This window comes from Sus scrofa, chromosome 13, assembly GCF_054392235.1.
Source record: "Sus scrofa isolate SSC_HxYL_T2T_F1_AM1 chromosome 13, Sscrofa_HxYL_maternal_Yorkshire_Landrace_v2.0, whole genome shotgun sequence".
NCBI lineage: Eukaryota > Metazoa > Chordata > Mammalia > Artiodactyla > Suidae > Sus > Sus scrofa.
Window position 1 is genome coordinate 119,530,312 of NC_139395.1, and position 27,703 is coordinate 119,558,014.

A 27,703-nucleotide genomic window follows, 5' to 3' on the forward strand; every position below is an offset into this window, starting at 1 on the left:
AACAATAACATGATATTTTTTCAAAGAATGAATGTTTGGGAAATCCCTTGTGGAACAGCAGGTTAAAGATTGGGTGTTGTCATTCTAGTGGCTTGGGTTGCTGCTGTGGCATGGGTTTGATCCCTGGCCCAGAAATTTTCAGTCTTTCACACACCATGAGCATGGCCAGGAAAAAAAAAATAATAATTAATGTTTGAAGGAGTATGTAATAAATGATGGTTGTATGATTTTCTGTGTGATTAAAGACACCTCTGTCATTTTCTGCTAAAAATCTGAAAACTTTTTATATTGACAGTGCCCGAAGTATGAAATAACCTTTGTTGAATTAGTGTAAAATTATTGTTGCTAAAATGAAAGAAATTACAAAGATGAAATTGGAAGATCCCTGAGAGTCCTAACAACTTCCTCTAATTACCTTTTTCACCCAATCATTTTCTCTTTCTGCTGGCTTTAAATTTCCACCGTTGAAATCACTCTTTTGGAAAGTACAACAGATGTGAGATCATTGTCTTCAGACTACCAAGAACACACTATGTATTTTTGGAACTGTTATGTATTATCTGGATGTAGAAATAGTGCTGGAATACTTTGCCATCACACTATTAACAGGGACATTTTCACCAGATTTGGTAAGTAACAACTGGGAAAGGAGAGAGGAGAGTTTTCTCTTGAAAGAAAATGATGAAGTACAGCTAAACTTCATTAGGCAGAAAAAAAAAATGATCCAATTTCTGCGGCATGGGAAGGAGCACCAAAAATAATTAAGCATAAGGAAAGGTAAGGTATATCAAAACAGGTCTACCTAGATATTATGTGTGTGTGTGTGTGTGTGCATGTGGATAAACATACACAATGCTATATATTATATAAAAGTTCTTTTATTTATAAATGAGGTAGAAAAGTACAAAAATAATAAATGAAATAATAAATTAAATGATAACAATTATTTTAATAATTGATACAGATATTAATTCTCAATATAAGCATCTTCTATTTCCTATTAAGGAGTACCTTAAGAGTGGGAACTCAATAGAATTAGCCAAAACACCTGTTTCTGACAGACATTTAGGTTAATAAAACTGACATATATCATCTATTGATTATTTACATATGTCAGGTACTATGCCATGTGTTTATATATTTATATTTTATAATTTTTTTCTCACCATACTTTTTTTTTTTTTTAATCAATGAGGAAACCACCCCACAGATATAGAAGCCTCTGCAATGCCAGAGAATGGGGCCTATGAATTTAATCACTCTGCATCTCATGTGTATAGGGGGGCAAGTCTAGAAACAGGAGGAAGATGGTGACTTCTAGTGTTGTTTTCATTGTTTTGATTGACATTTCCTGGATGTATTGGGCTTCCAAATCAGAATACTGTTCAGCAAAGTACAATCAGTAAAGTTGTTGGAGTGAACAGCAAATAAGTATTGCCACCAGAAGGATGAGAAATCAGTGTGAGGCACGACTTCTTAAAGATGATGAGTTAATCCAGAAGTGTGGATTTAGCTCACAAAATCCAAATCAGAGCTGTTAAAACTTTGAGGTTGTTGAATATTCATAAGAATATAGTATTGGACTCTTCTCATCTCGTTAAAAAGAAATGGATAAAATATGAAAGTATCCACGAATGAATGATGGAATAATAATGTTTTAGCTGTGGTCATGTATTTATGTTTTTAAATCATTGTGGATTTACAGTAATTGCAAGCAGAATATTATAGTGGTTAACACCACAACCTTTGGTGTTTGCCTGATTTTGAATTCCAAACCTGTCTCTTTCCAGCTATGTGACCTAGGATAATAAGCCTTTTAACACCTCTTTGTGCCTTAGTTTTCTCATCATGGTTGGGTTGAGAATTAAATAGGTTAAGTACTTAGAACAGTGTCTGACACATAGTAAGCACTAAATATCATTAAGCACTATTACTCTGGGTTTTATTTACCCATTCTTAAGTGAGATAAGTGGACACACTAGTTATTTTAAATCACTGATTTTTAACTGTGAATACATGAAATATCAAAGAGAGGATGGAGTTTTCCCTATCTAAACCTTTGTGGGAATTCTGACAATCCCCTTCTCTCCCCACCCCCACTCTGCCCCATATCAAAATCTTTATTATCCTCCCAATTGAGAATTATAATTCCCAATGAGAGATCTTACTTACAGGACTATCTTGAAACTAGGCATGGTGTAGAGGCAGAAAAAGATTAAAAGCATTGATTTAAGTAAGGTTGGATCACATGATTTTAACTGCCTGAATGATAGCTTTCTTCACTTAAGTTTTTGACATGCTTTATGAAACAAGCTTTGAAACTTGCTGTGGAATATAATCCTCAGCAGTGAGTGTAATATCCATCCAAGTGTCCTCAATATGAATCTACAAGTGAGAAGTTGCTTACATAGCAAAGTTCCAGGAAAAAAATATACCTCCCTTGAGAAACCAGGAGTATTCTTTGTTGGCGAGAGCTGCTTATAACTGATTATCTCCTTGCCTTTGAGTTGACTTTAATGATATGCACAAGTGGTGAATATGCATGTTTTTAAATATGATAGATCAGAGACTTAAGTTACCAAAAAAGCTGTAGGGAGCATAATCTCCTGTAATAGAAGTAAACAACCATGAGATGGCTGTTACAGTATTACTTTGTGTCACTTTTTTAATTACACACAAAAAAAAATTTACAAGAGAAAACTGAATATGTGTACATTCACATAGTTAGTGTCATATTTTCATATTTCGGTCCTAATAGGTTTTATTAGTTTCACAGTTGGTTGATTGTGTTCCTCAAAAAGGTAAACTGAAGTTCTACCCCCTGGTACTTGTGAATGTGACCTTATTTGAAAGCCTTCACAGATATAATCAAGATATGGTCATAGTGGATTAGGGTGGCCCTTAAATCCAATGACTGGTGTTCCTATAAGCAGAAGCAGATTGGAACACAGAGACATAGGCATACACAGACAGAAGATGGTCATGTGAATATGGAGTCAGAAATTGGAGTGAATGCCAGGTATTGCCTGCAACCATAAGAAGCTAGAAAGAGCCTTCAGAGAGAGCAGGACCCAACTGAACTGTGAGAGAAATGAGAGAGAATAAATCTCTTTACTTGTAAGCCCCCAGTTTGTGTTGATTTGTTATAGTAGCCCTAGGAAACCAACACAGTTTGCATTATCCATGATCCTCCAGCTACAGTGGTCTTCTTTTTATATCCTCAAACACATGAAGTATTTTCCTGCCTGGAGTCCTTTGCACAGGCTGTTCACTCTGCCTGGAATACTCTTCCCAAGATGCCTCCATGTCTGGCTTTTGCTTTTTTCTAAAGACTTATACTTCCTTTGGGACTTAACACCATGTCAGCCTAATTTAATTCTTACGTAAAAATGATATTGGGTATTTTTCTTTCTTTTTCTTCTTTGTGTGTGCATTTATTTTTTTGTCCCTCTACCGCTAGAATATAAACTCTGTGAGAACAAGAATTTCATGTCTTTGTTCAGTACCTAGAATAGAGTCTAGTGCATGTAGGCATTTAATAAGTATTTACTGAATGAATAAATGTAGTCATATATTTTTTAACCCCTTGAAACAGAATATTATGATGTCATAGGACAAGGTCCTGGAATGTATTAGTTGTTTCAATTTTTTTTTTTTTTGTCTTTTTTTTTTGTTGTTGTTGTTGCTATTTCTTGGGCCGCTCCCGCGGCATATGGAGGTTCCCAGGCTGGGGGTCCAATCGGAGCTGTAGCTACCGGCCTACGCCAGAGCCACAGCAACGCGGGATCCGAGCCGTGTCTGCAACCTACACCACAGCTCGCGGCAACGCCAGATCGTTAACCCACTGAACAAGGGCAGGGACCGAACCCGCAACCTCATGGTTCCTAGTCGGATTCGTTAACCACTGCGCCACGACGGGAACTCCTGTTTCAATTTTTTAAAAAGTGATTGTACATCTCTATGAGCATGTCATTTATAGTATTTTTATTTTCTCAAATAAAAAATTTTTAGTAAAATTGGACTTGCAAAAAATTATTTTAAAAAAATTATTTTATTTTAAACATGTTCCTTTACCTCTGGATAACTAGCAGATATTGCCACAGTATCAGTACATGAAAAGTACATTTTCCACTGTGTGATTGCTCTTAATTTTTCCAAGTTAGCTACTGACAGGAAAATAAGCTTTTAGCAAATTTTCCTTCTTTTTAGCCAACAGATTTCGAAAGGTAGTAGTTGATATATTCTGCAGTTTTCAGTTAACTTGTCAAGAATATAAAATACAGTCTGATTTGCTCTTTCCTGATAGTCTCAATGTAGTTAGGCATAATGCATGAATATGTAAGAGTGTGATTGTGAAGGAAGATGATGGGTTAGATGGAACTGAGAACTTTTCTAATTTCCTCTCCAGGCTGTGTTTTTCATAAATATTTCCAACACAAATGACCTCCTCTTTTGATAACTTTGTTGAAATTCCTGCCTATGGTTTTATAGAGTGTGATATTAACAACTTCCCTAAAAGTTCTGTACATTTTTAGTTACTTTTGAGTCTCGAAACTCCCATTACAAGTTGTTATTGTCATCTTTGACATTCGTCAGTGTTTGCTTTTGGATTGTTTTCTAAAAAGCTAAAAGTTCAGATTTGCAAAAGCCTAGAGACATGTGTATTATTTTCTCAGGTTGTGTTTGATTTACATGCATTAGTTGAATCTGTTTCTTTCAACATTTACCTTGAGATTGTCCTCCAATATTAGTTTTATTTTTTAAAAGATATTATTTTTAACTTCTTATTCACCTTGTTACTCTTTTAGTAAATCGCTCACCCCATGTTTGTCCTGTTGTTCAGCCCCTAAAACATAAAAAAGAATTCATTTGTTCTCTCTTTTTCATTCTTTTCTTCACTTCCCATATTATAATTCATCAGCAAACCTACTCCTCTTATTTTTGAATCTACTTGTTTTCCCTCCTCTCCAAAGCTATCACTGGGACAACTGAATAAACTGTAGATGTATCCCCTCATCTCACTAAATTTCTCTATATGATTCATTTCCTTGCACTAGAGTGAAGAGAAAAAAAATTCACTCTTACTACCGCCATGCTTCATTTTCTGAAATAAATGTCTGTGCTTAGTTCAGACTCCCTACTAGGACCCTCAGAGACTATGGGAACCGACCTCACCAACTTCTCCAACACTAATTTGCTTTCTGTCTCCTCATATGCCAAGATCATATTTAACTTAGAGGCTTTCAACTCCTCCTACTTTCCACAAAGCTAGCTGACGGCCATTTCAGCATTAGGCTTCAGCTTAAATATCACCTTTTGAGAAATACCGGTCGTTAACTTCCCATCTAAATTATTCTCCTGCACTGCCATTCCCTGTAACAGACAACTCTTCATGTTTATCCATTTGTAATATCTTGAGTTTGTTTACCCTTCTTGTATAATCACATATTTCAGAGGACGTGTGCTCCAGCCCCATTAGTCTAAGTCTGATGGGTTTAAATCTTTTTTCTTCTTTTTACAATATTACATCAGTTACAGGTGTAGAACATCATGATTCAAAACTTTTATTTTACTCCATTAAATTCCATTTAAATGAACATTAAATCCCATTTAAAGGTATTAGAAAATATTAGCTGTATTCCCCATACTGTGCAATATATCCTTGTAGTTTATTTATTTTAAACAGTGATTTTTACCTTTTAATCCTCTATACCGATCTTCCCCGTCCCCTCTTCCCTCTTCCCAATGGTAACTACTAGTTTTTTGCTTGTATCTGTGAGTATATTTCTTTTTTTATATTCATTTGTTTTATTTTTTGGATTCCACATATGAATGATAAATACCGTATTTGTCTTTCTCAGCCTGACATATTTCACTAAGTGCAATACCCTTCAGAGATTATGAGTTTAAATCTTTATAATCTAACCTGGTAGTTTTCAAACAATGGCAGGGTCTCACACACAGAAATATTGATATCTTGGTTTGACGTTAAAAGGCACTTTTCTAAATAAGTTAAAGTAGTTTGAGCATGCTTTGAGTGATTTGGTACAGAGAGGACCATGGGTTGCAATTTGATAAGAGAGATGTGAAAGAAATATTGCTTACAGGATTCTGAAAAATGTTCTTTGCCTTAAAAGGGAGATCAAAGAAGATCTAACTTCTCAATAGTCAGCTGGGCAATGTTGTGTAAGAAAATGAAGCTTGGAACCATCGCACCTGTCTTATGCTTAGGAAGGTGAAAGCCTGAGTATAAAAGTCAACATCAGATGGCAAAGAAGAGAGAGAAAATCAGAATCTAAATGACCTTGTTGAATCAGGTAACACTGACACAAAACTAATTCTAGTCTGTTTTTTATTTTTGTTTTTTAATTTATGTTAGATAATAAATATCACTCTTACTTAAGCCATTTAATGTTGGGTCTCATGTTAACTGCAGACCAAAGTAGTGTAATTGATAAGTTTTCTAGTTCATTACCTTGTCCAGTTGTCTTAATGCATGCAGTAAACACAGAAATTGCCTTGCTTATTTATACATTTCCTTTTTTTTTGGTCTTTCCCTGCATTTTAAGAAAAAGAACATTGTCTCTTTTATATTCATTTCTGACCCAACGTGTTGTTTGGCACATAATAGATTCTGAATGAATGTGTAAAAATATATGACTAATGTATTCAGTCATTCACATTTATCTCTTTAATATCTAAAGGTAAACCTCTCTGTTGATTATCACTGTGTTAATTTATTGGCTCTTTTTAGGAATACTTTAATAGTCTTTATTAAAATATCCCTTTCTATGGTTTTTATCTCTACCAACTCAACTTCCACACAGCTGGTAGAGCAGAAGAGATCTTGCCTGCCTAAAATCTATCTACAGTGCCCTATTTCCTACAGGGCAATTTCATACTCCATTGCATGGTAGGCATTTGACCTCTACTTGCTCTTTCAGCTTGCCTGCTTCAAGTCTGTGCTACAGTCATATTTAAGATCTCAAATCTCATCCAACAAAGCATATGCAGTAGGCAGAATTCTGAGATGGTTCACAAAATTACCATCTTCTCTCATGCACACTTTGTATAATAGCTGCCTTTGAGTGTGGATGGACCTGACTCCATCAGGCGAGCCCTTTTGAAATAGAATGTCTAGGTCAGAGAAAGAAGAATTCAGAGATATTCAAAGTTACCCCAGATGGCCTCCTGGCCTCAGGGGCCTTTAGTCCTATAACCACAAGCAATTGAATTCAGCCAACAACCTGAATAAGCTTGGAAGCAGACACCAAACTCCAGAGAAGAACCCCAGCCAGGATGGCATTTTCATTGCAGCTTTGTGAGGCACTAAGGAGAAAATTCAACGTATATACACCCAGAATTCTGACCTAACAACTATGAAATAATACATGGGTGATTTTTGAGCTGCCAAGTTTGTGGTAATTTTTCTTGCACTAATATAGAACTAATACATTATGCTTTCTCAGTTCCCCTTCCCTTTCACTCATTGTTCCCTCTAATTTCAGTTCATATAGTACTTACCCATCTTTCAAAATCTGACTCATGCATTACTTCCTTTAAGAATAATTTCTTTGCAAAATACCTTCCTCTCAAACCTGGCTAATTTGTTTCAATATACTTCTTCTCCTCAGTGGTTTTTATTGCCCTAACATTTCCTCTTTCATATGTATATATATACTAGAATGGTAATATCATTATTTTGAACTGAGGCTATGGTCCCTGTCATGGCAAGACCAATGTCATACTAGAATCAGGTTATCAGGATCTCCCGATAAAAACAGACCCCAAGTACACTGACAATATTTGATTAACTCAACAGTAGTACCTCCAGTTTTTAGTCACTCAGACAGTAATCTTAGTCTCAGATTTCTCCTCACATTAACCTTCAAAGGACTAATGACTAAGTACACAGTTTGCAATGGATGTAGATAGATGGTAACAACAAAATAAAATATTAAGAGTTGACTTGTGGTTTATGTGGCATAATAATGACATCTCTATTGCCTTTGCCTCTTCTTTCTGAAATCTTGCAAAACAATGAGAATTATAAGACATGAGAAGCATACCTCATCTTTTGTAAAGCTGGAAACTACCTGTAACCCTAAAAATTACCTGAAGAATTCCGGCTAAATCCAGTGACAATAATAATATGATGCAAAAAAGTGCTGAGAAAACCTACAGCTGTACCATTGGATAATTCTGGCATAGAGAACTCTCCAGTATAGGCAATCACCCTGAGGGATAAAATACAGTTGTATCTCTAGAATGGTGGGATGAGCTGTAGGGATTTCTCTAGACCTTATTTATCATCACAGAGAAGTAAAGAGATGAAACTGAAGAAGAAAGCACACAAACAACCCTAATACACAGAAATAATCTGCCAGGGAATTCAAATAAAGAAAAGCCTTTGAACTGTAAACAGCCTTGCAACTGCAGATTTCTTTCAGCCGGGAAAATTAAAAGCTAAATAATTCCTCTTTTTTTCTCTATACATATGTACGTGTACATGTGTGTTTGTGTAAACCATATACACATGAACATATACACACACATACTCAAAACTTTGTGTCTTAAGAAATTTCTCTATGAACCAGGAAAATATCTTGGTAGCTTGTAAACTGTTCTCACTCTTATACCACAGAAACCTCCTACTGAGAGGTGGTGGTAAAGTCAGAATTTACCTCACACAAAGAAAATCAATACTTTAAACTATTCAATTAGCATCTACAAATATTCTGCAAGTAAAAAAAAAAAGGGAACCGAACAGAGGAGTGCCTATTGTGGTTCAGTGGGTCAAGAATCCAACATAGTGTCCATGAGGATGCATGTTTGATACCTGGCCTCACTCAGTCGGTTAAGAATCCCGCATTGCCGCAGGCTGTTGTATAGGTTGCAGGTGACTTGGATATAGTGTTGCCATGGCTGTGGCACAGGCCTCAATTGCAGTTCCAATTCAACCCCTAGCCCAGGAACTTCCATATGCTACAGATGCAACTGTAAAAAGATTAAAGAAAAAAATAAGGCACAGAAAAAATGCAAATAGAAAAATAAGGAAGACATAGAAGAAAAATGTGATCTTGGACAAGACACAAGATTTTGTCCAAACTATTTGGAAAATAACAACTTAGAGTAGTATTTTAAAGCAGAGCCATTAGAGAATGAGGAAGATATTGGATACATACATACATATATACACACATACATACAAAAACCTCCAGAGCTCAACAGACAAACAAGAGAAAATAAAGCCTTTCAGAAAGTGAGGCCACACAGAAAACATGAAAGGAAATATACTCTGCTGGAAAGGGAGCAGAAGGTCAGACTGGAAAAAAAATAGGCTATAATGGAGTTAAAGTAAAAAGACAACAAAGAGAATTAAAGAAATTAGGGACAACTGTTTGATAAAGAAGATACCATGGCAGATCCAAAATAGATGTAATTGGTATCCTTGAATTAAAAAAATTAAAAAAAAAAGAAACACAAATTTCAAGATATAATTCAAAGGTGTTCTAAGACTATAAAAACTTTATAAGACTACTATGAAAAACTTTAATGTATAGATTGAATGATCCTACTATCTCTAAGGTAATAAAAGTACAACAATGCTTGTTGTACTTCCTAGAGTTCAAAGTTAAAGACTAATCCTATAAAGATGTCTATAGTGGGTAAACAACAGAAGGTCTCACATATCACCAGCAATTTTTAATTTCCCAAGTAAAGAGGAACCTAAGTATTTTTTATACTCAGTCAATATTTCATTTCTGATACACAATTTCAAACACACAAGAACAAAGGGAATATATTCCTCATGAGCTTTGGAGAAGAAGAGAAATTGACCAATATAAATAGAATATAAATAGAATTGACCAATATAAATAGAAATCAATTGACTAATATAAATATAGACACTAAGGCAAAAAATTGTCAATGATCATTGTGCTTTTTTAATTGCAAGACTAAAGTTACTCCAGTTGTAGAAATTATAGTTACAAACAGACTATAAAGCACAAACCACATCAAGATAGAAAAAAGCACTATTATCAAAAGTCAAGAGTATAAATGTAAGAGAAGGACAACTTATTATAAATATAATGATTGTATCTTGTTTTATAAAAGGTCAAAAGATGTTTTTTGAACCTGAAAAATACCATCAAGGAATGTATGAAAGTAATTGTTAAAAAGTGAATTAATATAAAGAACTAAGAAAAATAGATGTGGATGACAAGGTAAAATCAAATTAGATACTATATATGAAATATGTTTAAACCTAAGTGATAGAGAAAGTGGGGAAAAAATGTACAAAGTTAGTAGTAAATAGAACAACAACCAAAAGCAGGAGATATGGTATTAACATCAGGTAATGTGGATTCAAGACAAATGCATTATAATAAAAAAGGGTCAATTCATAAAACTTTTACACTCACATGCAATAATGTATGAATAAGTAAAACAAGAAAATTCTCTATGGATAACCTGACCCCCTTGCTGTACAGTGGGAAAATAAAAAAAAAAAAAAAAAAGAAAATTCATGAAATAAAAACTACTAGGAAAATTTAAAGAATATTTCAAGAGCATGATGTTTTAATTAATCTCTCTCTTTTGCCAGTAGCATTTCAAGTAGACCCAAAATAATAATGCTATGTTATGTCTCAAATTATGTAATATAGAAAATCTAGTTGATACATATCATTAGCAACAAACATCAGGTCTTTATAGAGGATGATTTTCCTAGAAATTGAGGCTCCACTCTCCAAAATTTTCAGGAAATATCTGGAAATGAACATGGAATATTATCAGTACCTTGCACATTATAAGCAAGGATATTCAAATCTCCAGAATATCCCAGAAGAGTTTGAAGAAATCAGGAAGTTATGAAGTCCTACTTGAGAACTTGGGGAAGGAGTTGTTCTTAAGGACCTGATAGTATCCTCATCTTGAACGGGCAGTATTTTTAGCAATCTCTCCTCCAACATAGGTGCTAAACATGAACAGATAAGTTGCTCCTTTTTTTTAGTCAATCCCATCACCTTTATTCTTATGAAGATCATCCAGTCGTATATTTTTCAGTATAATTCCAAATAATTGAAAGGATAACACAAAGCAACCAGGTAGTTTATATCAGCAGTTCAAAAAATCAATAAGCAGAGTTCCCTTCCTGGTGCAGCAGAGACGAATCTGACTAGAATCCATGAGGTTACAGGTTCGATCCCTGGCCTCACTCAGTGAGTCGGGGATCTGGTGTTGCCATGAGCTGTGGTGTAGATTGCAGATGCGGCTCGGATCCCTCGTTGCTGTGGCATAGGCTGGCAGCTGTAGCTCCCATTCGACCCCTAGCCTGGGAACATCCACGTGCTGTGGGTGTGGCCCTAAAAAGCAAAACAAAACAAAAAAAACAACAACAACAAAAAAATCGATAAGCGTAACTTACTATAATTATCGAGAAAAGCTAATGTTTATTGATACCAAAAATTATTTTGAACAAAAGCCACATCTGTTCTAGATTAGATTATTAAAATATATACTTTCTTAATATGTTATATAAAGGTAGTTCCTCTCTATATGTGTGTATTTTGCATGTATATGTATGTAACATATTGACATTCAGATATTGCACAGTGTACACACACACATACTCACATGTTTAGGCACATTAAAAAAAAAGTTTTGTGCCATAAACTCATTTTGTATTATCAATTCCATTTAGAGCAAAAAATAATTAAATTAAGGTGAATGACAAGGGGCAGGAGAAGAGAAAGAGGGAACTATAAAATTAGGAAAAAACATGATTTTTTAAATGTTAAAAATAATTTTGAAATGAAAAAGGACTAAAAATATCAAATAAATTATAAGAACTGATACCACCTGCATCAATATAATTGTAAGGACTGAGAACTGAGGCCACCTGCATCAACATAATTTAACTGTTTGCTCCATAAATTTCTTGCACAGTAGGATAAAACTAAAAATCAATAAATAACTTTACCATTTGCTTTAGGATATTCTTACAAATCAATTCATCTGGGCATACAGTTTGCTCATTTGGATGAACAGCTTACTTCTCAGGACAATAATTTGCTCACCAAGAATTGTTTCAGTAACCTTGCTTTGCTGTGTCCATCCTATACCATTATGTAATGAACTTTGTCCAGTTCTAATAAGTTCTTCACTTTGAAAGACATGCCTTAAACCATTTGAGTGTAGACCCATAAATCCTCTGAATACCATTCCCTAAAATCCTCCTTTTGAGGCACTATTAAGATTCTCTCAAGGCAGTGTTGCTCTCTAGTAGGTTTATTAAATTCAGCTTTGTTGATTAAAAAGTTTTTCTGTTAGTTCATTGTGGACAGTTGATGACTCAAATCCATTTAAAACCTAATATGGAAAACAGTATACAAAATCAAAAGAAAAATGATAAAATAGGAAAAAATATTTTGAATACTCATCATGGACAAAAATGCTATTTAACTTAAATATTTTAAAGCCCTAAGAAATTAATAAGAAAAAAATTGGGATTGGGTTACATACATGAAAAAATTTCACAGCTAAACATGTCTTTAAAAATTCATAAAATAAGCTCAATATGAATTATATTACTACAAATGCATATTAAAACTATAAAGAAATTCTATTTTCACCTTTCAGATTGGCAGTGGTGAAAAAAGCAGTGTAGATGTAGGAAAACATTTGTGTAGAGTGTATTTGGGTATAGCATCCTATGGACTACAACGTGGCAATACTTATTACAATTTTAAATGCACCTGGGCTTTGACCAAGGAATTCTACTCACAGGAATTTATCCTCCAGATAGAATTGCAAAAATGGAAAAGCATATTGTGTGAAGGTATTAATTTTAGCTATTTCTGGAAATAGCAAAGGATTAAAACATTTACAAGATCCATTACCATAGTACAATAAAGCAAATGACTATTTGAAGGCTGCTGTCATAATAAGATATTTACTAATGTCCAAGATATGTTAAGTTAAAAAAATATTGCATGGAAGTGTGATTTTTATGTGATTTCATTGGAATATTGGGCAGTACTACTTTATTTTATTTATTTATTTTTTTGGCCATACCCACTGCATGCAGAAGTTCCTGGGCCAGGGATCAAACAAGCCCCACAGCAGTGACAACACTAGGGTCCTTAACCCCCTGAGCCACCAGGGAATTCCTGAGCAGTACTGCTTTAGAATCAATGTAATACATAAACTTAAAGTGGAATAAAAAGTCTTTTTTTCCCTCTACTGCATGGTGGACTGTGGGCACAGGCGCACTGAGTCTGTAAAGAAGCCAGTCCTCTCTGTCCTGCACGTTTGCAACAGGATGTCAGTGCTCCATGCCAACAGCAGTGCTGCCCAGATGGAGGCTGATGAACTAATCCTAGAAGCATACAGGGGGAAAAAATCCTATCAGTGAATACAAGAAGACAAGTTCCAGCAGGAAAATGATAAGAATTAAATTCACCCTTATGCTGTCAAGGTTTACAGCATACATGGAAAGCTTCTGCACTCCTACACCTGGGTAACCTTGGGAAAATGGGGAAGATTTGGCTAGAAATGAGATTTTGCAAAAGCAAGTTAGGATACAGAATTCATGTTTGGGCCACTCTAATTAGTGGTCAGGGGATAGAGGATTATGGAAGGGTAAGTAGAGTTACAAATTATACTTCTTTACTAGGGGTTTTTAAAAACAGTAAAAAAATGTCAGAATCATCTAGGAGCTCATGCCTGGGGCTCAGTCCTCAGATATTAATGGCATTTAATACAAATAATAAAAATGGCTCCTTCAAGAAAAAAAGTACCGGGAGTTCCCATGTGGCACATCAGAAACAAATCCAACTAGTAACCATGATGATACGAGTTCGATCCCTAGCCTCTATCAGTGGGTTAAGAATCCATCATTGCAGTGAGCTGTGGTATAGGTCACAGATGCAGTATGGATCTGGTATTGCCAGGACTGTGGTGTAGGCTGGCAGCTGCAGCTCCAATTCAGCCCCTAGCTGGAAACTTCCATATGCAGTGGGTGCTGCCCTCCCACACATACACACAAAAAAAGGCAAAAAAGTACCAGATAAACTTAAGGTATTCTCCCTTGGCCTGGGAACTCCATATGCCACAGGTGGCCAGAAAAGAAAAAAACAAACAAATAAAAAAACTTAAGGGTATTCTTGCTTCTAACCCAAATGCTCAGGATTGAGTACTAAACAAGTATTTCTAAATAATTCTCCTTTACTGAGCAAGGAATGGCTAGCAGTGGGATTGATAGGAAACAGGTGGCATTTGAATATTTCATCAGTTGCCACCACTCCTGCCTGCTTATTTAGCTTCATTTTGCTTTCATCTTTACTGCTTTATCCACCACAGTACTCCTTGCTTCGGTCATACTATTCTTCTGAGTCCTTGTTCAAAGTCATTTTGCCCTACTGAGCTGCAGGAATGTGGCTGGCAGGAGCCGCTGGAGCCCTTCTTCCCAGTCGTGCTGCTAGCCCGAGGACCAGGCCAAGCAGCTGGGGGTATCTTTTCAAAGCAGCCCAGCTCCACAGGAAGCAGCACATTTCTCCACTGCCTTCACCATACCTTCAAACCTCAAATCTGCATAATGTTAAGGATTAAAACAACCAGTACCCTAGGAGGATTATTATTAGTTTGGCAAATCAAACAATAGGCAATGTGAAATTAATTCTCTTTCATGTAAACTTTATATTAAGATTAAGCATAACATAAAGAATTGGATAGAGTGAGGATTTAAGCTTACAGTGAATTTTGTTTTTCCTAAATTCCTTTGGCATTTATTCCTTTACTGCTCTTGGAATTAAAGACAGGAAAGTGCTTTTAATTTTTTTATTATTTCGTATTTGTTCAATATATATTTATGACTGTATTTTAAGTGCCAGTTTTCTGTGAAAACCCGAAAGGTATTAAATCATATTATATTGAAAATATGCTTTGTGCAGGAGGTAGGAGGAGAATGCTATTTCTTATTGGTAAATTCTATCCTAAGCAGTGTTTTATTAAGTGACCTCCAATTATCTAAATTAAATGTAGACCCATGTCCTAATTTGAAACACATTTCCCCTGTACTGGGTCAAATAGTGTCCCTCAAACTTATGCCCACCTGGAACCTCAGAATTCAACTTTATTTGGAAATAAGAAGATCACATGAAGACATGTTTGGAAGAAAGCCATATGAGGATGGAGGTGGAGCTTAGAGTAATGCATCTATAAAACAAGAAATGCATACAACCAGTAGATTCAAGGAGAGAGGCATGAACCAATTTTCTATCCCATAGTCTCCAGAAGAAACCAATTCTACCAATACCTTGAATTCAGATTTCAGGTGTCCAGAAATGCAAGAGAATAAGTTGTTTTTGTTTTTGTTTTGTCTTTTTAGGGCTCTACCAGGGTATATGGAAGTTCCCAGGCTAGGGGTCGAATTGGAGCTACAGCTTCCAGCTATGCCACAGCCATAGCAATGCCAGATCTGAGCTGAACCTACACCACAGCTCACAGCAATGCTGGGTCCTTAACCCAATGATTGAGGCCAGGAATCCAACTCGCATTCTCATGGATATAGTCAGGTTTGTTACCATTGAGCCACAATGAGAACTCCTAAATTTCTTGTTTTAAGTCACCCAGTTTGTCATATTTTGTTAGAATAGCCCTAAGAAGCTAATACAGATTTTGCTGCTAGTGAGTGAGGTGCTTCTGTAACAAATAGCTAAAACCATGGAAGTGGCTTTAGAATTGGGTAATAGGTTGAGGAACTTCATAGAAAAAGCCTATATTGCCTTGAAAAGAAGATTGATAGACTTATGGTTGTTAAAGTTGATTCTAGTGAAGACTCAGACACAAGCTGAAGAAGATGGTAAAGAAAGCTTCTACCATCTTAAAGAATACATGTACAGAATGTTCATCACAAATGGAATTTTGGTAGAAATATGAATGTTATAGATGCTTCTAGTGAGTTCTCAGAAAAAAATTATTGGACACTTGAGGAAAGGTGAGTTTTGAAAACTTAGTTGAATTGTGTTCTGGTGTTGGATAGAAAATAGAACTTATAAGCAATGACTTTGTGTACTTAGCTGAGAAGATTTGTAAACAAAATATGGAAAGCGTGGCCTTATTTTTCTTGCTATATATTGTTATAGTTATTTCTTCTTGCTATAAAGTGCAAGAAGAGAGGGGTAAATTGAGGAACAAACTGTGAAGTGAGAAATAAAATATTGCCTGCTGTATTAGTAAACAAAGAAAGTCACAGTCATCAGTGATTGTGATCACCTCCAGCTGGCAAGCCTTGGGGGAACTCAGGAAGGAAACAAAGAATGCCTGCCACCTAGCAGTCATCAGATTACAGTCACTCCCTACAGTGTACCCTGAGGAAACTCAGGATAGGAAAACACAGGATACTGGCCGCAGATAGCTGAGATGTATATCAAAGGAATGACTACAGTGAACCCAGTCCTTGCATCTTCCCTTTTATAGGAAAGTGCTAAATTCCTTAGTAAGCAGTAATCTTTTGTCCCTACTATGGGTTTGCCCTTTTGCTTCAAATCTTCTATATATCCTAGCTGACTCCTCGCCTCCTGGAAGCAGTTTTCTCGGGGTTACTTGAGTTGCTGCCTCCCATCCATAAGTCCTCATTTTGTCCCAAATAAAACTTAACTCTCAACTTCTAGGTTGTAGATATATTTTTTTTAGTCAATAGCAGCAAAAAGGAACCAGAAAGTGATGATTTCAAAAGTTCTCAAACTATCCATATTGCAAAGGATGCTAATGCAATCACTGGAGAACTCCAAGACCATGGCTCAGTGACATTTGAGTGCAAAGATTAGGTGTGTGACTCATGGATCCCAAGACCATCTAAGCAGGAGGCTAGAATAGAGACAAGATCATTCAGGAAAAGTCTCCTATTAATGGTGTGGATATTCTTAATATACATGGAAGGCTGACAAGATTTTTGAATATTTCTTATCAACAGAAACACTGATAGCCTGGACTAAAAGGTGGAGGGCCTCCATGGGCCCAGGAGGCAAAGCATCCAGCCTCAGAGGATTATTCACAGGCCTTGAAACTGAATGGAACTTTCCCTGTTGAATTGTAACTTGCTTTAGTGACCTCTTTATTCCCTCTATGTTCTCTTTATCAGAATGAGAATGTGGTGCTTGTCCCACCATTGTATTTTGGAAGCAAACAACTTGTTTTCTAGTTTAACACACTCTACAGGTAGAAAGGAACTTTGCCTCAGCATGAATCATACTCTTGTCAGCTATTCTTCATTTAGGTGATTTAAATGACAGACTTGGAAATTTCTGAGTTGATAATTATGGAGGTAGAGTTAATGCAGGAAGGAGCTAAGATTTTCAGGGATGCCATGATAGAGTATAAGTCATGCATGTGGGATAGATGTAAATTTAGGTGGGGGCAAAGGGCAGGCAGTGTGTGGTTGAATGGTGCCCTCTGCCAAAATACATGTCCATCTGGAACCTTAGAATGTGACCTTATTTGGAAATAGAGCCTTTGCAGATGTAATTAGTTAACATAAAAAAATGAGGTCATACAGGATTAGGGTGGGCCCTAAATCCAGTGTCTAGAGTATATAAGAAGGTCATGTGAAGATAAACAGAGAAGAAGCCCTGTGAAGGTAGAGGCAGAGATGGGAGAGGTATGTTTAGAAACCAGGAAACACCAAGGATTGCTGGTAACCACTAGAAGGTAGGAGAGAGGCATGACAAAGTTTCTACCTCAGAGCTTCCAGAAGGAACCAACCTTCCCAAGACCTTGATTCAGACTTCTAGCATCAAGAACAAGAAGAGAATAAATTTCTGTTGTCTTAAGCCGTTCAATGTGTGGCAGTGCTAGGAAACTTGTATACTCTCTCAAAGGAAATATGCAAGATAACCACATTTTATATTCAATTTAACTGTATTTTAATGCCAGAATTTTTGCCTCAGCTTACTAACAAGTATTGAACATGTCTGAATTTCTAGGCACTATGTATTAATAATTCTCACAACTACTGTGGAATAGACATCATTTTTTCCTAATTTACGTGTTAGGAGATTCTAATCTGTATGTTGTATATGTGGGGGGTTGGGGAGTGTCTTACAGTATTAAATAGGAGAGTCAGTATTCAATTAATTTCTGTTTAACTTCAGTGTTTATAGTCTACCTATCAATTTATAATGAGAGAAGAATGAATTATTTTAACATAGAACAAGACTTTAAATCACACTGAGCAAAGAAAAGAGCATTCACCCTTTATCAGTGTGCAATCTATGTGTATTTAATTTTCTTCTCCAACCCTGCAAGTTGTTGCCCAATGTGTCATCAATCAGGATGAGTTTACAAATTCATTTAGAAGTACAAGAACATTCAAGTGTGCCATATAGTCAATTTCCTTTTCAATGAGCGTTCTTTCTGACACCACAAAGCTTTTATGTTTAAGTGAGCCTAATGACAAGACCATTACTTCAGGTATTGACCAAAACTTGCAAACAGAAGAGCAATAGGGAGGTTCTCCTAAAACTGTTATTATAAAGTGGAGGTGGTTGAACAAATGCATTACTCTCTCATCTAAGTGGAGTTTGCCCTTTACCCCTTATTAGTTCATGTCTGAGAACCTCAGTTATAGACTGATTTATAGCACAGTAATTCTTACCTTCTAAAAGGAACATCTATTCTAGTGATGGGCCCAACAATAGTGCTGTGGCCATTCATTAGAAGTATAATTAGATTTTCGGGTTGAAAAGAGAAAGTGTGTGGCTCATCTCAAGCTTAAACTGCACCCAATACTGGGGTTCAGACCTGCTAGATATGTAGAGGGATTCGTGTGACAGAGGACTGGAAAGGCTTTTGAAGGAGAATATATTTTAAGGGATAATGGAGACATGAGAACAGCCCTCCTCTATTAACAAAACTTTAGGAATCCTCTGGTGACTCAGCTCACTACACTGGCTCAGGTCACTGCTGTGGAGTGGGTTCAATCCCTGACCCCTGACCTGATAACTTCTCCATGCCATGGGTGTGGCAAAAAAAAAAAAAAAATGAAATTCTACAAACAAAACTTTAGCTTGCTGAAGGGAAATGTAGGGAGATGTATTAGTTTGCTAAGGCTGCTGTAACAAAGCATCACAGACTGGATGGCTTATACAACAGAAATTTGTTTAAGATTTGTAGGCTAGAAATTTGATATCAAGGTGCCTGAAAGTTTGATGCCTTCTAAGGCCTCTCTCCTTGGCTTGTAGATGACCGTCTCCTTGTGTCTTCATGTGGTCTTCCCTTTCTATATGCCTGTCTCCACATTTCCTGTTCTTATAAGGGCTTCCATTGTATTGGAATATTGCTCACCCTAGTGACCTCGTATTAAGTAAAATACCTCTATAAAGGCCTCATCTACAAATAGAGTCACAGGTGAGGTACTGGAGGGTTAGGCCTTCAACATATAAATTTTAGGAAAATAAAATTAAGCTTCTAATAGGAAGGTTGATTCTAAGTAAAATGTCATACTTGTCAAAAAATTAGTCCCTGACCTAGATGCCTATGTTGTATCTAATTCCCCTGGAGGATTTGAGAGATGTAGACTATGAGAAACTTTAATAACTCTGTTATAAAACATAGCGAAAGTGAGAAAAGCATTCTTCACTTCTGCATTGAACATATGCCACTGGAGAGCCCAGTAGGTTCAGTGTGAAAGATGCTGAAGAAATAAAAAATTTCTGCCTGTACTAGAAAAAACTTAACTCCCAACTGTTCCTCCTAATTGAATCTCCTCCAGTTGGAGAAGAGATTCATTCTGTGAATCAGTTGATCACAGATTGTCTTATTGTCCCTGCATTTTGTCCCGTGATTAACACAGTCTCATTTTTTTTATTGCTTTCAGGAATTTGGACAGTGAAAATTCTCTGAAAAAAATGATTTTGCCCCAGAGTTCCCATTGTGACACAGTGAAAATAAATCCGACTAGTATCCATGAGGATGCAGGTTCGATCCCTGGCCTTGCTCAGTGGGTTAAGGAGCTGGTGTTGCCGTGAGCTGTGGTATAGGTCACAGATGTGGCTCAGGTCCCTTGTTTCTGTGGCTGTGGCATAGGCTGGCAGCTGAAGCTCAATTCGACTCCTAGCCTGGGAACTTCCATATGTCATGGGTAAGTCCCTAAAAGGGCAAAAAACAAACAAACAAAATGTGACTTTGCCTGGGTATCCTCAATTCCTATGAATTCTTTATAATTCTTGCTCTTCATAAAAGAGTCATGAGCCTTTCCCATGTTTCCATAGTTTAATAAAAGGCTTGAACTAATAGCCTTTTTTTTTCCTTCTTCTTCTACAAGAGCCACATTGGCTCTCAGATATCCATCTCAGCAGTAATGGAGGTTCCTGGCATAGGTAGAAGTAGTGATAATGCCCAGCAAAGGTGACAGTATTAGTGGCAGCAGTAGAGATGGGTAAAATATGCCTGTGCCTAAGAGAGTTTGGCCATAGGGAACAGGGTATCAATCAATGTACCTTCCTTCAGTTTGCATACAAAATGTCTGTTGGTCTTGGCAGTAAACATCCCTGTGGGAAATTGAATCTGGGAATGAAAAAGAGGGCAGAATCCATGTGGTTAGAGGGGGCGTATTATAAAGTAGCCTTTTGGGATATACATAAATGTTGTAGGATGCTTTAACAGGGATTAAAGTTTCAGTGATGGTAAGATGAACATTGAGATAAATGGGCCATACTGCTAGTGTGACCCAGGGCAACTTTGTATCATTCCTAGGAATTATGCTTCCTAGAGTTGTGCTCTAGGAGGACCACTCTACAGAATTCTACATTCTGTACCATATTCTCCCATATCCTACACTCATATTGTATTCTGCAGAAGTGGCCCTGCCTAGAACAGTGCAACTGTACATGTTCATGGAATACAAGCCAATTTTACGTCCTAGTTTGTGTGGCCCTTAAGAAGCACCTTAGATGTACATAACAATTTTTGCAGTTTACAGTGCATTTTCATATGTATAATTATATTTATATCTTTTTATTGTAACAAACTCTATTAGGTAAACATTACTAAGGAGTTATTTTGCTCTTTCTACTTTAACATACTGTGGTAGTGCAATTCCCAACACATAGTACGTGCTCAATAAATATTTGATAACTGTAAAATTATTTATGCATAATATAAACCTATGAAAAATGTATGTTAGAATAAAGATCCATTATGATAAAATAGATGTTTTATATCTTAATGGATATAATTCTATTCATGATCAGCCATACCAGTAAGAAGAATATAGAGTTGTCTGTGTTTTTCAATTTCAAGACAATGAGAATGAACCCCAAGGTCTCCAAACTACTTGATAAACAAGAAAAATAATTTAGTACCACACTGCAATAAATGATACTGTTTTTTTCCTTCTAGTATACTGATAAGGGGGGCAGAATTAAAAAATAACTTCCCCATCCTAAGATAAAAATCCATTCATTTACTCAACAAATATGTATGGAGCATTTCCTATGTTCCGGGCACTGTTCTTGGTGCTGATGAATTGGCAGTGGAAAAAAATTCATGTACCTGGAAAGATTAGATTCTGTATGTTATTACTTCCTCAAGGTCTGTGTTGCAGGGATTTAACTTTGGAAATCATCTGGTTATGAAGATAGTATATGAGTCATGACCTATCCTCTTGAAAATAACAGAATTGCAACTCAAACTGGCTTTAAATAGAAAGAAAAAAGAATTAATTGGGCAAACATGGTTTGAATACAAGAGGCCCTTTTTTATTTTTTTGCTTTTTAGGGCTACATCCACAGCATATGGAGGTTCCAAGGTTAGGGGTCCAATTGGAGATACAGCTGCTGGCCTACACCACAGCCACAGTAGCATGGGATCCTTGACCCACTGAGCAAGGCCAGGGGTAGAACCCGCTACCTCATGGTTCCTAGTCAGATTCGTTTCCACTGCACCACAACGAGAACACCTAGACTTCTCTCTTTTGATACTAGTTTTCATTCTAGTTTCTCTCTTCTGATGCCCATATACCATAGTATATTTTCATTCTTTTGCTTTAACATATTACCCTCTTATAGACATTGTCTAATGTTCAAAATTTTCTCTCCTACAACTCTTAAATAAGTAACACACAGACTGTTGAATGTAACATACATTCTTCTCATATGAGTATCATGAGGATATCTACTAAACCACATTGACTTTTTTCTTTTCTTTTATGGAAAGATTTTTGAACATATGTAAAAGTCATGGAAATAGTGTAATGAAACTTCATAAATATATCACCATCCCCAAACCATCAACATCTGGCTGATTCTGTCTCATATACATACACCATTCATAATCAGTCTATTTCCCATCCTTCTACATTGATCAAAATTAATCACAGATACTGTATAGTTTATTCCAAAAATGTTTTCATATATATTTAAAATGTAGGTTCTCTTTAAACTATTACACCAAAATATTGAATATTTTAATAACATACTAAGTTCGTAATAAAAATTTTCATCAATATTCAAAATTCCATTTGCCTTGTAACTTTTATTTTGAATGAGTTGACATATTCCCACATTTAAATATTTTTAAGCATTTGTCTCTGTATCTTAATTTATTCCTTAAAATTAAATTAATAGAAGAAACTAGGCCTTTTTTTCTATTGTAGTTTCCCACAATTGGAATTTATATTGGGAAGTATATTTTCATTGGATATAGAATTCTACATCAAGAGATTTGTTGTCCTTTTAGTGCTTTAAAGATATGGTTCCACTTTTAAAACTACACTATCTATATTGTGTAATTTAACTTGTTTCTGTGCCGTCTCTACTATCAATCAGGAGTGTAAATAAACTACATGTTAATAAATATAAACATGTATAAATGGTTTTACTTGCTGTGAATAAATGCTAAATTACATAAATTAGAAGAATTATCCATAAGATGTTTTCTCAATTGTGAAGATATTTTAGAATTTATTTCCATAAAAAAGATATTTATTCTACTTGGCTTGTTTTCCTTTTCTGGCATTCAGAACTTTTTTAAAGGCTGAACATTCTGGCAGACTGCTCTCTAGTGAACAAAACATCATATTCATTTTTAAAGTTACATTTAAGTAGAAAATTTAAAATATGAATTAAAAATATTTGGCTCTGGAAAATTTGTATTTTACATTTGTACTTTTCTTAGAACTTTGCACAAATCTTAGAACTCAACTGTTTGATATTTAAAGTTTGTTTATTTGCTTATACGTCAGCTACAGAATCATTATTTTACTGAGGTATAATAGTCTTATATATGTATATTTTTCAGATACTTTTTTATGCCTTATACTGAATATTGTCATTTGTTTACTATGCAGTGTACTGAAAGCGGCATAAAACCATCGAAGGAAGCAACGGACAAAACAAAATAAATAATAGTATTCCTTGTATTTGCATTTTGGATGAGCATCTTTTAGATTTTATTCCAGTAGCTTTTTATTTATTTATTTATTTATTTATTTATTTATTTATTTATTTATATATTTATTTATATTGTATTTTTAGGGCCACACCTGCAGCATATGGAGTTTACCAGGCTAAGGGTCTAATCGGAGCTGTTGCTGCCAGCCCATGCCAGAGCCACAGCAACACCAGATCTGTGACCTACACCACAGCTCATGGCAACTCTGGATCCTCAACCTGCTGAGGGAGGCCAGGGATCAAACCTACAACCTCATGGTTCCTAGTTGTATTCGTTTCCGCTGCTCCAAGTTGGGAACTCCACCAGTAGCTTTTTAATAGAAACTGAACTATAAGATTTAATTTACTTAATATGTATTCATTATTCATACCTAAGCACTTGGCATTGTAGAATGTTCTAGTTCAACATTTAATATAATGATTAGTTGGCTTTAAAACCTACCTACCATCTAGCCATAGTTTTTTTTTTTTTTTTTTTTTATCCCAGGTGTTCTTGTTTCCCTTTTCCTTCCTTCCTATTTTCTTTTTTTTAAAATATTTATTATAGTTGATTTACAATTTTCTGCCAATTTCTGCTGTACTGCAAAGTGACCCAGTTATACATGTATCTTCTTTCTTTCACATTACCCTCCATTGTGTCCCATCACAAGTGATCATATATATATAGTTCCCTCCTACTTTCTTTTTGAATAGAGTTTTTGTTTCGTAACTGACTTTAACTCTTGTTGCTTTATAACCAACTTGTTTTTATATTTTGTAGAATGATTAAAATATTCATTCTTAAGTAATCGGCCTTCTTTACATTAATGTCACCATATTGAATATTGATGTAAGAAAATTAATGTAGTAGAATTATTTCTCCTAGCCTTTGTACTATAGTCATACAATTTATTTCTACACATTTACGAACCACCCACACTATGAGCACATCCTTGAACAATTCTTGTATTTGAAGTCTGCTAGTGATTAATTCATACAGTGCTTATTTTTCTAAAAATAACCTTTTGAAGTATTTTTCTTTGGATATAGAATTTTTTTGTGTGTCTTTTATGGCCACACCTATGGCATATGGAAGTTCCCAGGCTAGGGGTTGAATCAGAGCTGTAGCTGCTGTCCTACACCACAGCCACAGCAATGGAGGATCAGAGCTGCGTCTTCAACCTACACTATAGCTCACAGCAACACTAGATCCTTAATTCGCTGAGCGAGGCCAGGGATCGAACCTGCATCCTCATAGATACTGGTCAGGTTTGTTACTGCTGAGCCACAATGGAACTCATGAATATAGAATTTTACATCAAGAGATTTGATTTCTTTTTATTGCTTTAAAGATGTGGTTTCACTCTTTTATGCTGTATTATTATTTATGAGAGATCTGAGGTTTTCTTATTATTCCTTTGCTTGCAATTTGCATTTTGTTCCTGACTGTTTTTAAAATGTTTGATTTATCTTTGATTGAAAAAGTTAACCATGGTGTTCCTAGGCATGATATTCTTTATACTGTAAGTTTAATTTTTCAACAAACTTAAGAAGTGTTTGGACATTATATCTTTAAATATTTTTATTCCTTTATCTTCTTTCTCATTTGGGAACTAATGCACACATTTTAGACAGGTTGAAATTATATCACAGGTTTCTGAGACTTTGCTGATATATACCTTCTGTTTTTTTCTCTTTTGCTTCAGTTCAAATAATTTCCAGTGTCTATTTTCAAATTAACTGATTCCCTCTTAATTTTTTGCTAAGCCTATGCAATAAATTTTTCATATCAGCTATTACAATTTTTAGTTCCGGCATGTCCCAATTTATGTAATGTCCACTTCTCTGTTAATATTAAATCCCAATCTGAGTATTTGAAAATGCATTTGTATTCATCAGTCTTCTGGGAGAAGATGTCATTAACTTGAGCATCTGCAGTTTTAAATAACTTATTAATTATTCAACAGGGAAATGCTGGGAACACAAAATGATAGTGCAAGATGACAAAAACAAAAACCAAAAGAAAAAATACAATAGAAACACCCACAGGTATGAAAATATAAATTAAATTTTTTAAAAAAACTTTAATTATTTTTATTAGGAACACTTCAGGTCTACTCTCTAAGCAAAATTCAAGTATACAATACAGTGTTATTAATTATGTTATTATGCAATACACTATATAACCCGAATTTATTCATTTTGTAACTATAAGTTTGTATCCTTTGACAACATTTTTCCATTTCTCCCAGCAGAAGAAGAAAAAGAGAAATGAGCAGAAGAAATATTTGCAGTTATAATGGCTGGAATTTTTCAAAATCAATAACAGATGCTAAAACACAGATCCAGGAAGTTCATAGTAACCAAGAAGAATAAATAACAAAAAATCTATAGTTAGGTATATCTTTTAAACTAGAGAGATCCAAAGACAAACAGAAAATCTTGGAAGGAGTCAGAGTAAAAAAATCACCTTACCTATGGAAGAAATAGAATTACATTGGACTACTCTTCACAAATCATGCAAGGGAGAATAGAGTAAAATATTTAAAATGTTAGAAAAAACCACCAACCTAGAATTCTTTAACCAGTTAAATTATCCTTCAAATGAGAAGAAATAATGACTTTCTCAAATAATCCAAAACTGAGGGGATTTGCCACTAGTAGACCTGCCTTTAAAAGAAGTGCTTCAGGAAAAAGTAAAATTATGGAAGTCAGAAACTCAGACCTACATAAAGAAAGAAAGAATATGAGAGAAGATATAAATGAAGCTAAAATAAAACGCTTAATTTTCCTTATTATATAATTTTCCTGGTGTAGGTCACAGGTGCAGCTGAGATTCCATGTTGCTGTGGTTGCAGCATAGGCCAGCAGCTATAGCTTCCAGTTGACTCCTAGCCTGGGAACCTCCATGTGCTGTGGGTGCGACCCTAAAAAGCAAAATAATAATAATAATAATAATAATGATAAAAAACCTAATATAAAATGCAAAATTGTTTAATTTCTAGAGTATAACAGGAAAGATCTAGGTGCTCTTGAGTTTGGCAGTGAGGTTTTAGATACAAACAACACCGCAATCACGATCCATGAAAGAAAAAATAATAAGCTGTATTTTATTAAAATAAGATACTTCTGATTTATATAGACACTATTAAGAAGGTAAAGAGAAAAGTAACATACTGGGAAAAATATTTGCAAAATCGATATCTGATGAAGAACTTGTATCCAGAATATACAAAGAACACTTAATACTCAGAAATGAGAGAACAATTTAAAAATGGCGAAATGGTCACTAAGTCTAAAACAATGGATTGTTATTATTCAAAAGAAATTTGAATTCTGTCATATTTGTTTGCTCCTCAGATCAGCACTTATTAGCTGAGGTATTTCCAAAAATAACTATTAAAACTCTCTTGGTCTCGATATCCCTATTGCAAAAGTTCCCATAGTAATAACTACTTCAGAAAATTACCGAGTGAACAATAAAGAGACAAATTATATCTGTGTGGTTATTGTTGCTAAGATGAGTCTAACCAGAAAGCAATAATGTGAATATTTATTTTTTTAGGATGCAGTTTTGTCATTAATAAAAGAATAAGAATGCTAAGGAAGACATACTACTGTTTCTCTAAACAATATTTATAAATAATATTTAATTTAATTCAATGTAATATTCCTATGACAAATCCATTAGGACAAGAGGCCACTAAAATATCAATAATTGTGTGCAACATGAAAAAATGCTCAACATCGCTGGTTATAAGAGAAATGCAAATCAAAACTACCATGAGATATCACCTCACACCAGTCAGAATGGCCATCATTAATAAATCCACAAATAACGAGTGCTGGAGGGGGTGTGGAGAAAAGGGAACCCTCCTATACTGTTGGTGGGAATGTAAACTGGTACAGCCACTATGGAGAACAGTTTGGAGATACCTTAGAAAGCTATACATAGAATTTCCATATAACCCCGCAATCCCACTCTTGGGCATCTATCCGGACAAAACTCTACTCAAAAGAGACACGTGCACCCGCATGTTCATTGCAGCACTATTCACAATAGCCAAGACATGGAAACAACCCAAATGTCCATCGGCAGATGATTGGATTCGGAAGAAGTGGTATATATACACAATGGAATACTACTCAGCCATAAAAAAGAATGACATAATGCCATTTGCAGCAACATGGATGGAACTAGAGAATCTCATCCTGAGTGAAATGAGCCAGAAAGACAAAGACAAATACCATATGATATCACTTAGAAC

General features: G+C 35.3%; 1 long non-coding RNA gene across 19 annotated transcripts in view; it reads left to right on the forward strand.

Annotated features, from left to right (window-relative positions):
• Nucleotides 1–27,703, forward strand: part of LOC102166202 (uncharacterized) — a 418,378-nt gene that overhangs the window by 299,786 nt on the left and 90,889 nt on the right. For 5 of the 19 annotated variants that reach the window (XR_014822611.1, XR_014822615.1, XR_014822610.1 and 2 more), the window contains 3 exons: nt 495–629; nt 6,138–6,317; nt 19,883–20,146. This is a non-coding gene — a long non-coding RNA (uncharacterized LOC102166202). Of the gene's footprint in view, nt 1–295; nt 630–6,137; nt 6,318–19,882; nt 20,147–25,402; nt 25,485–27,703 lie in introns of those variants that run through there. The other 14 variants (XR_014822622.1, XR_014822616.1, XR_014822612.1 and 11 more) reach the window with 8 other exon arrangements.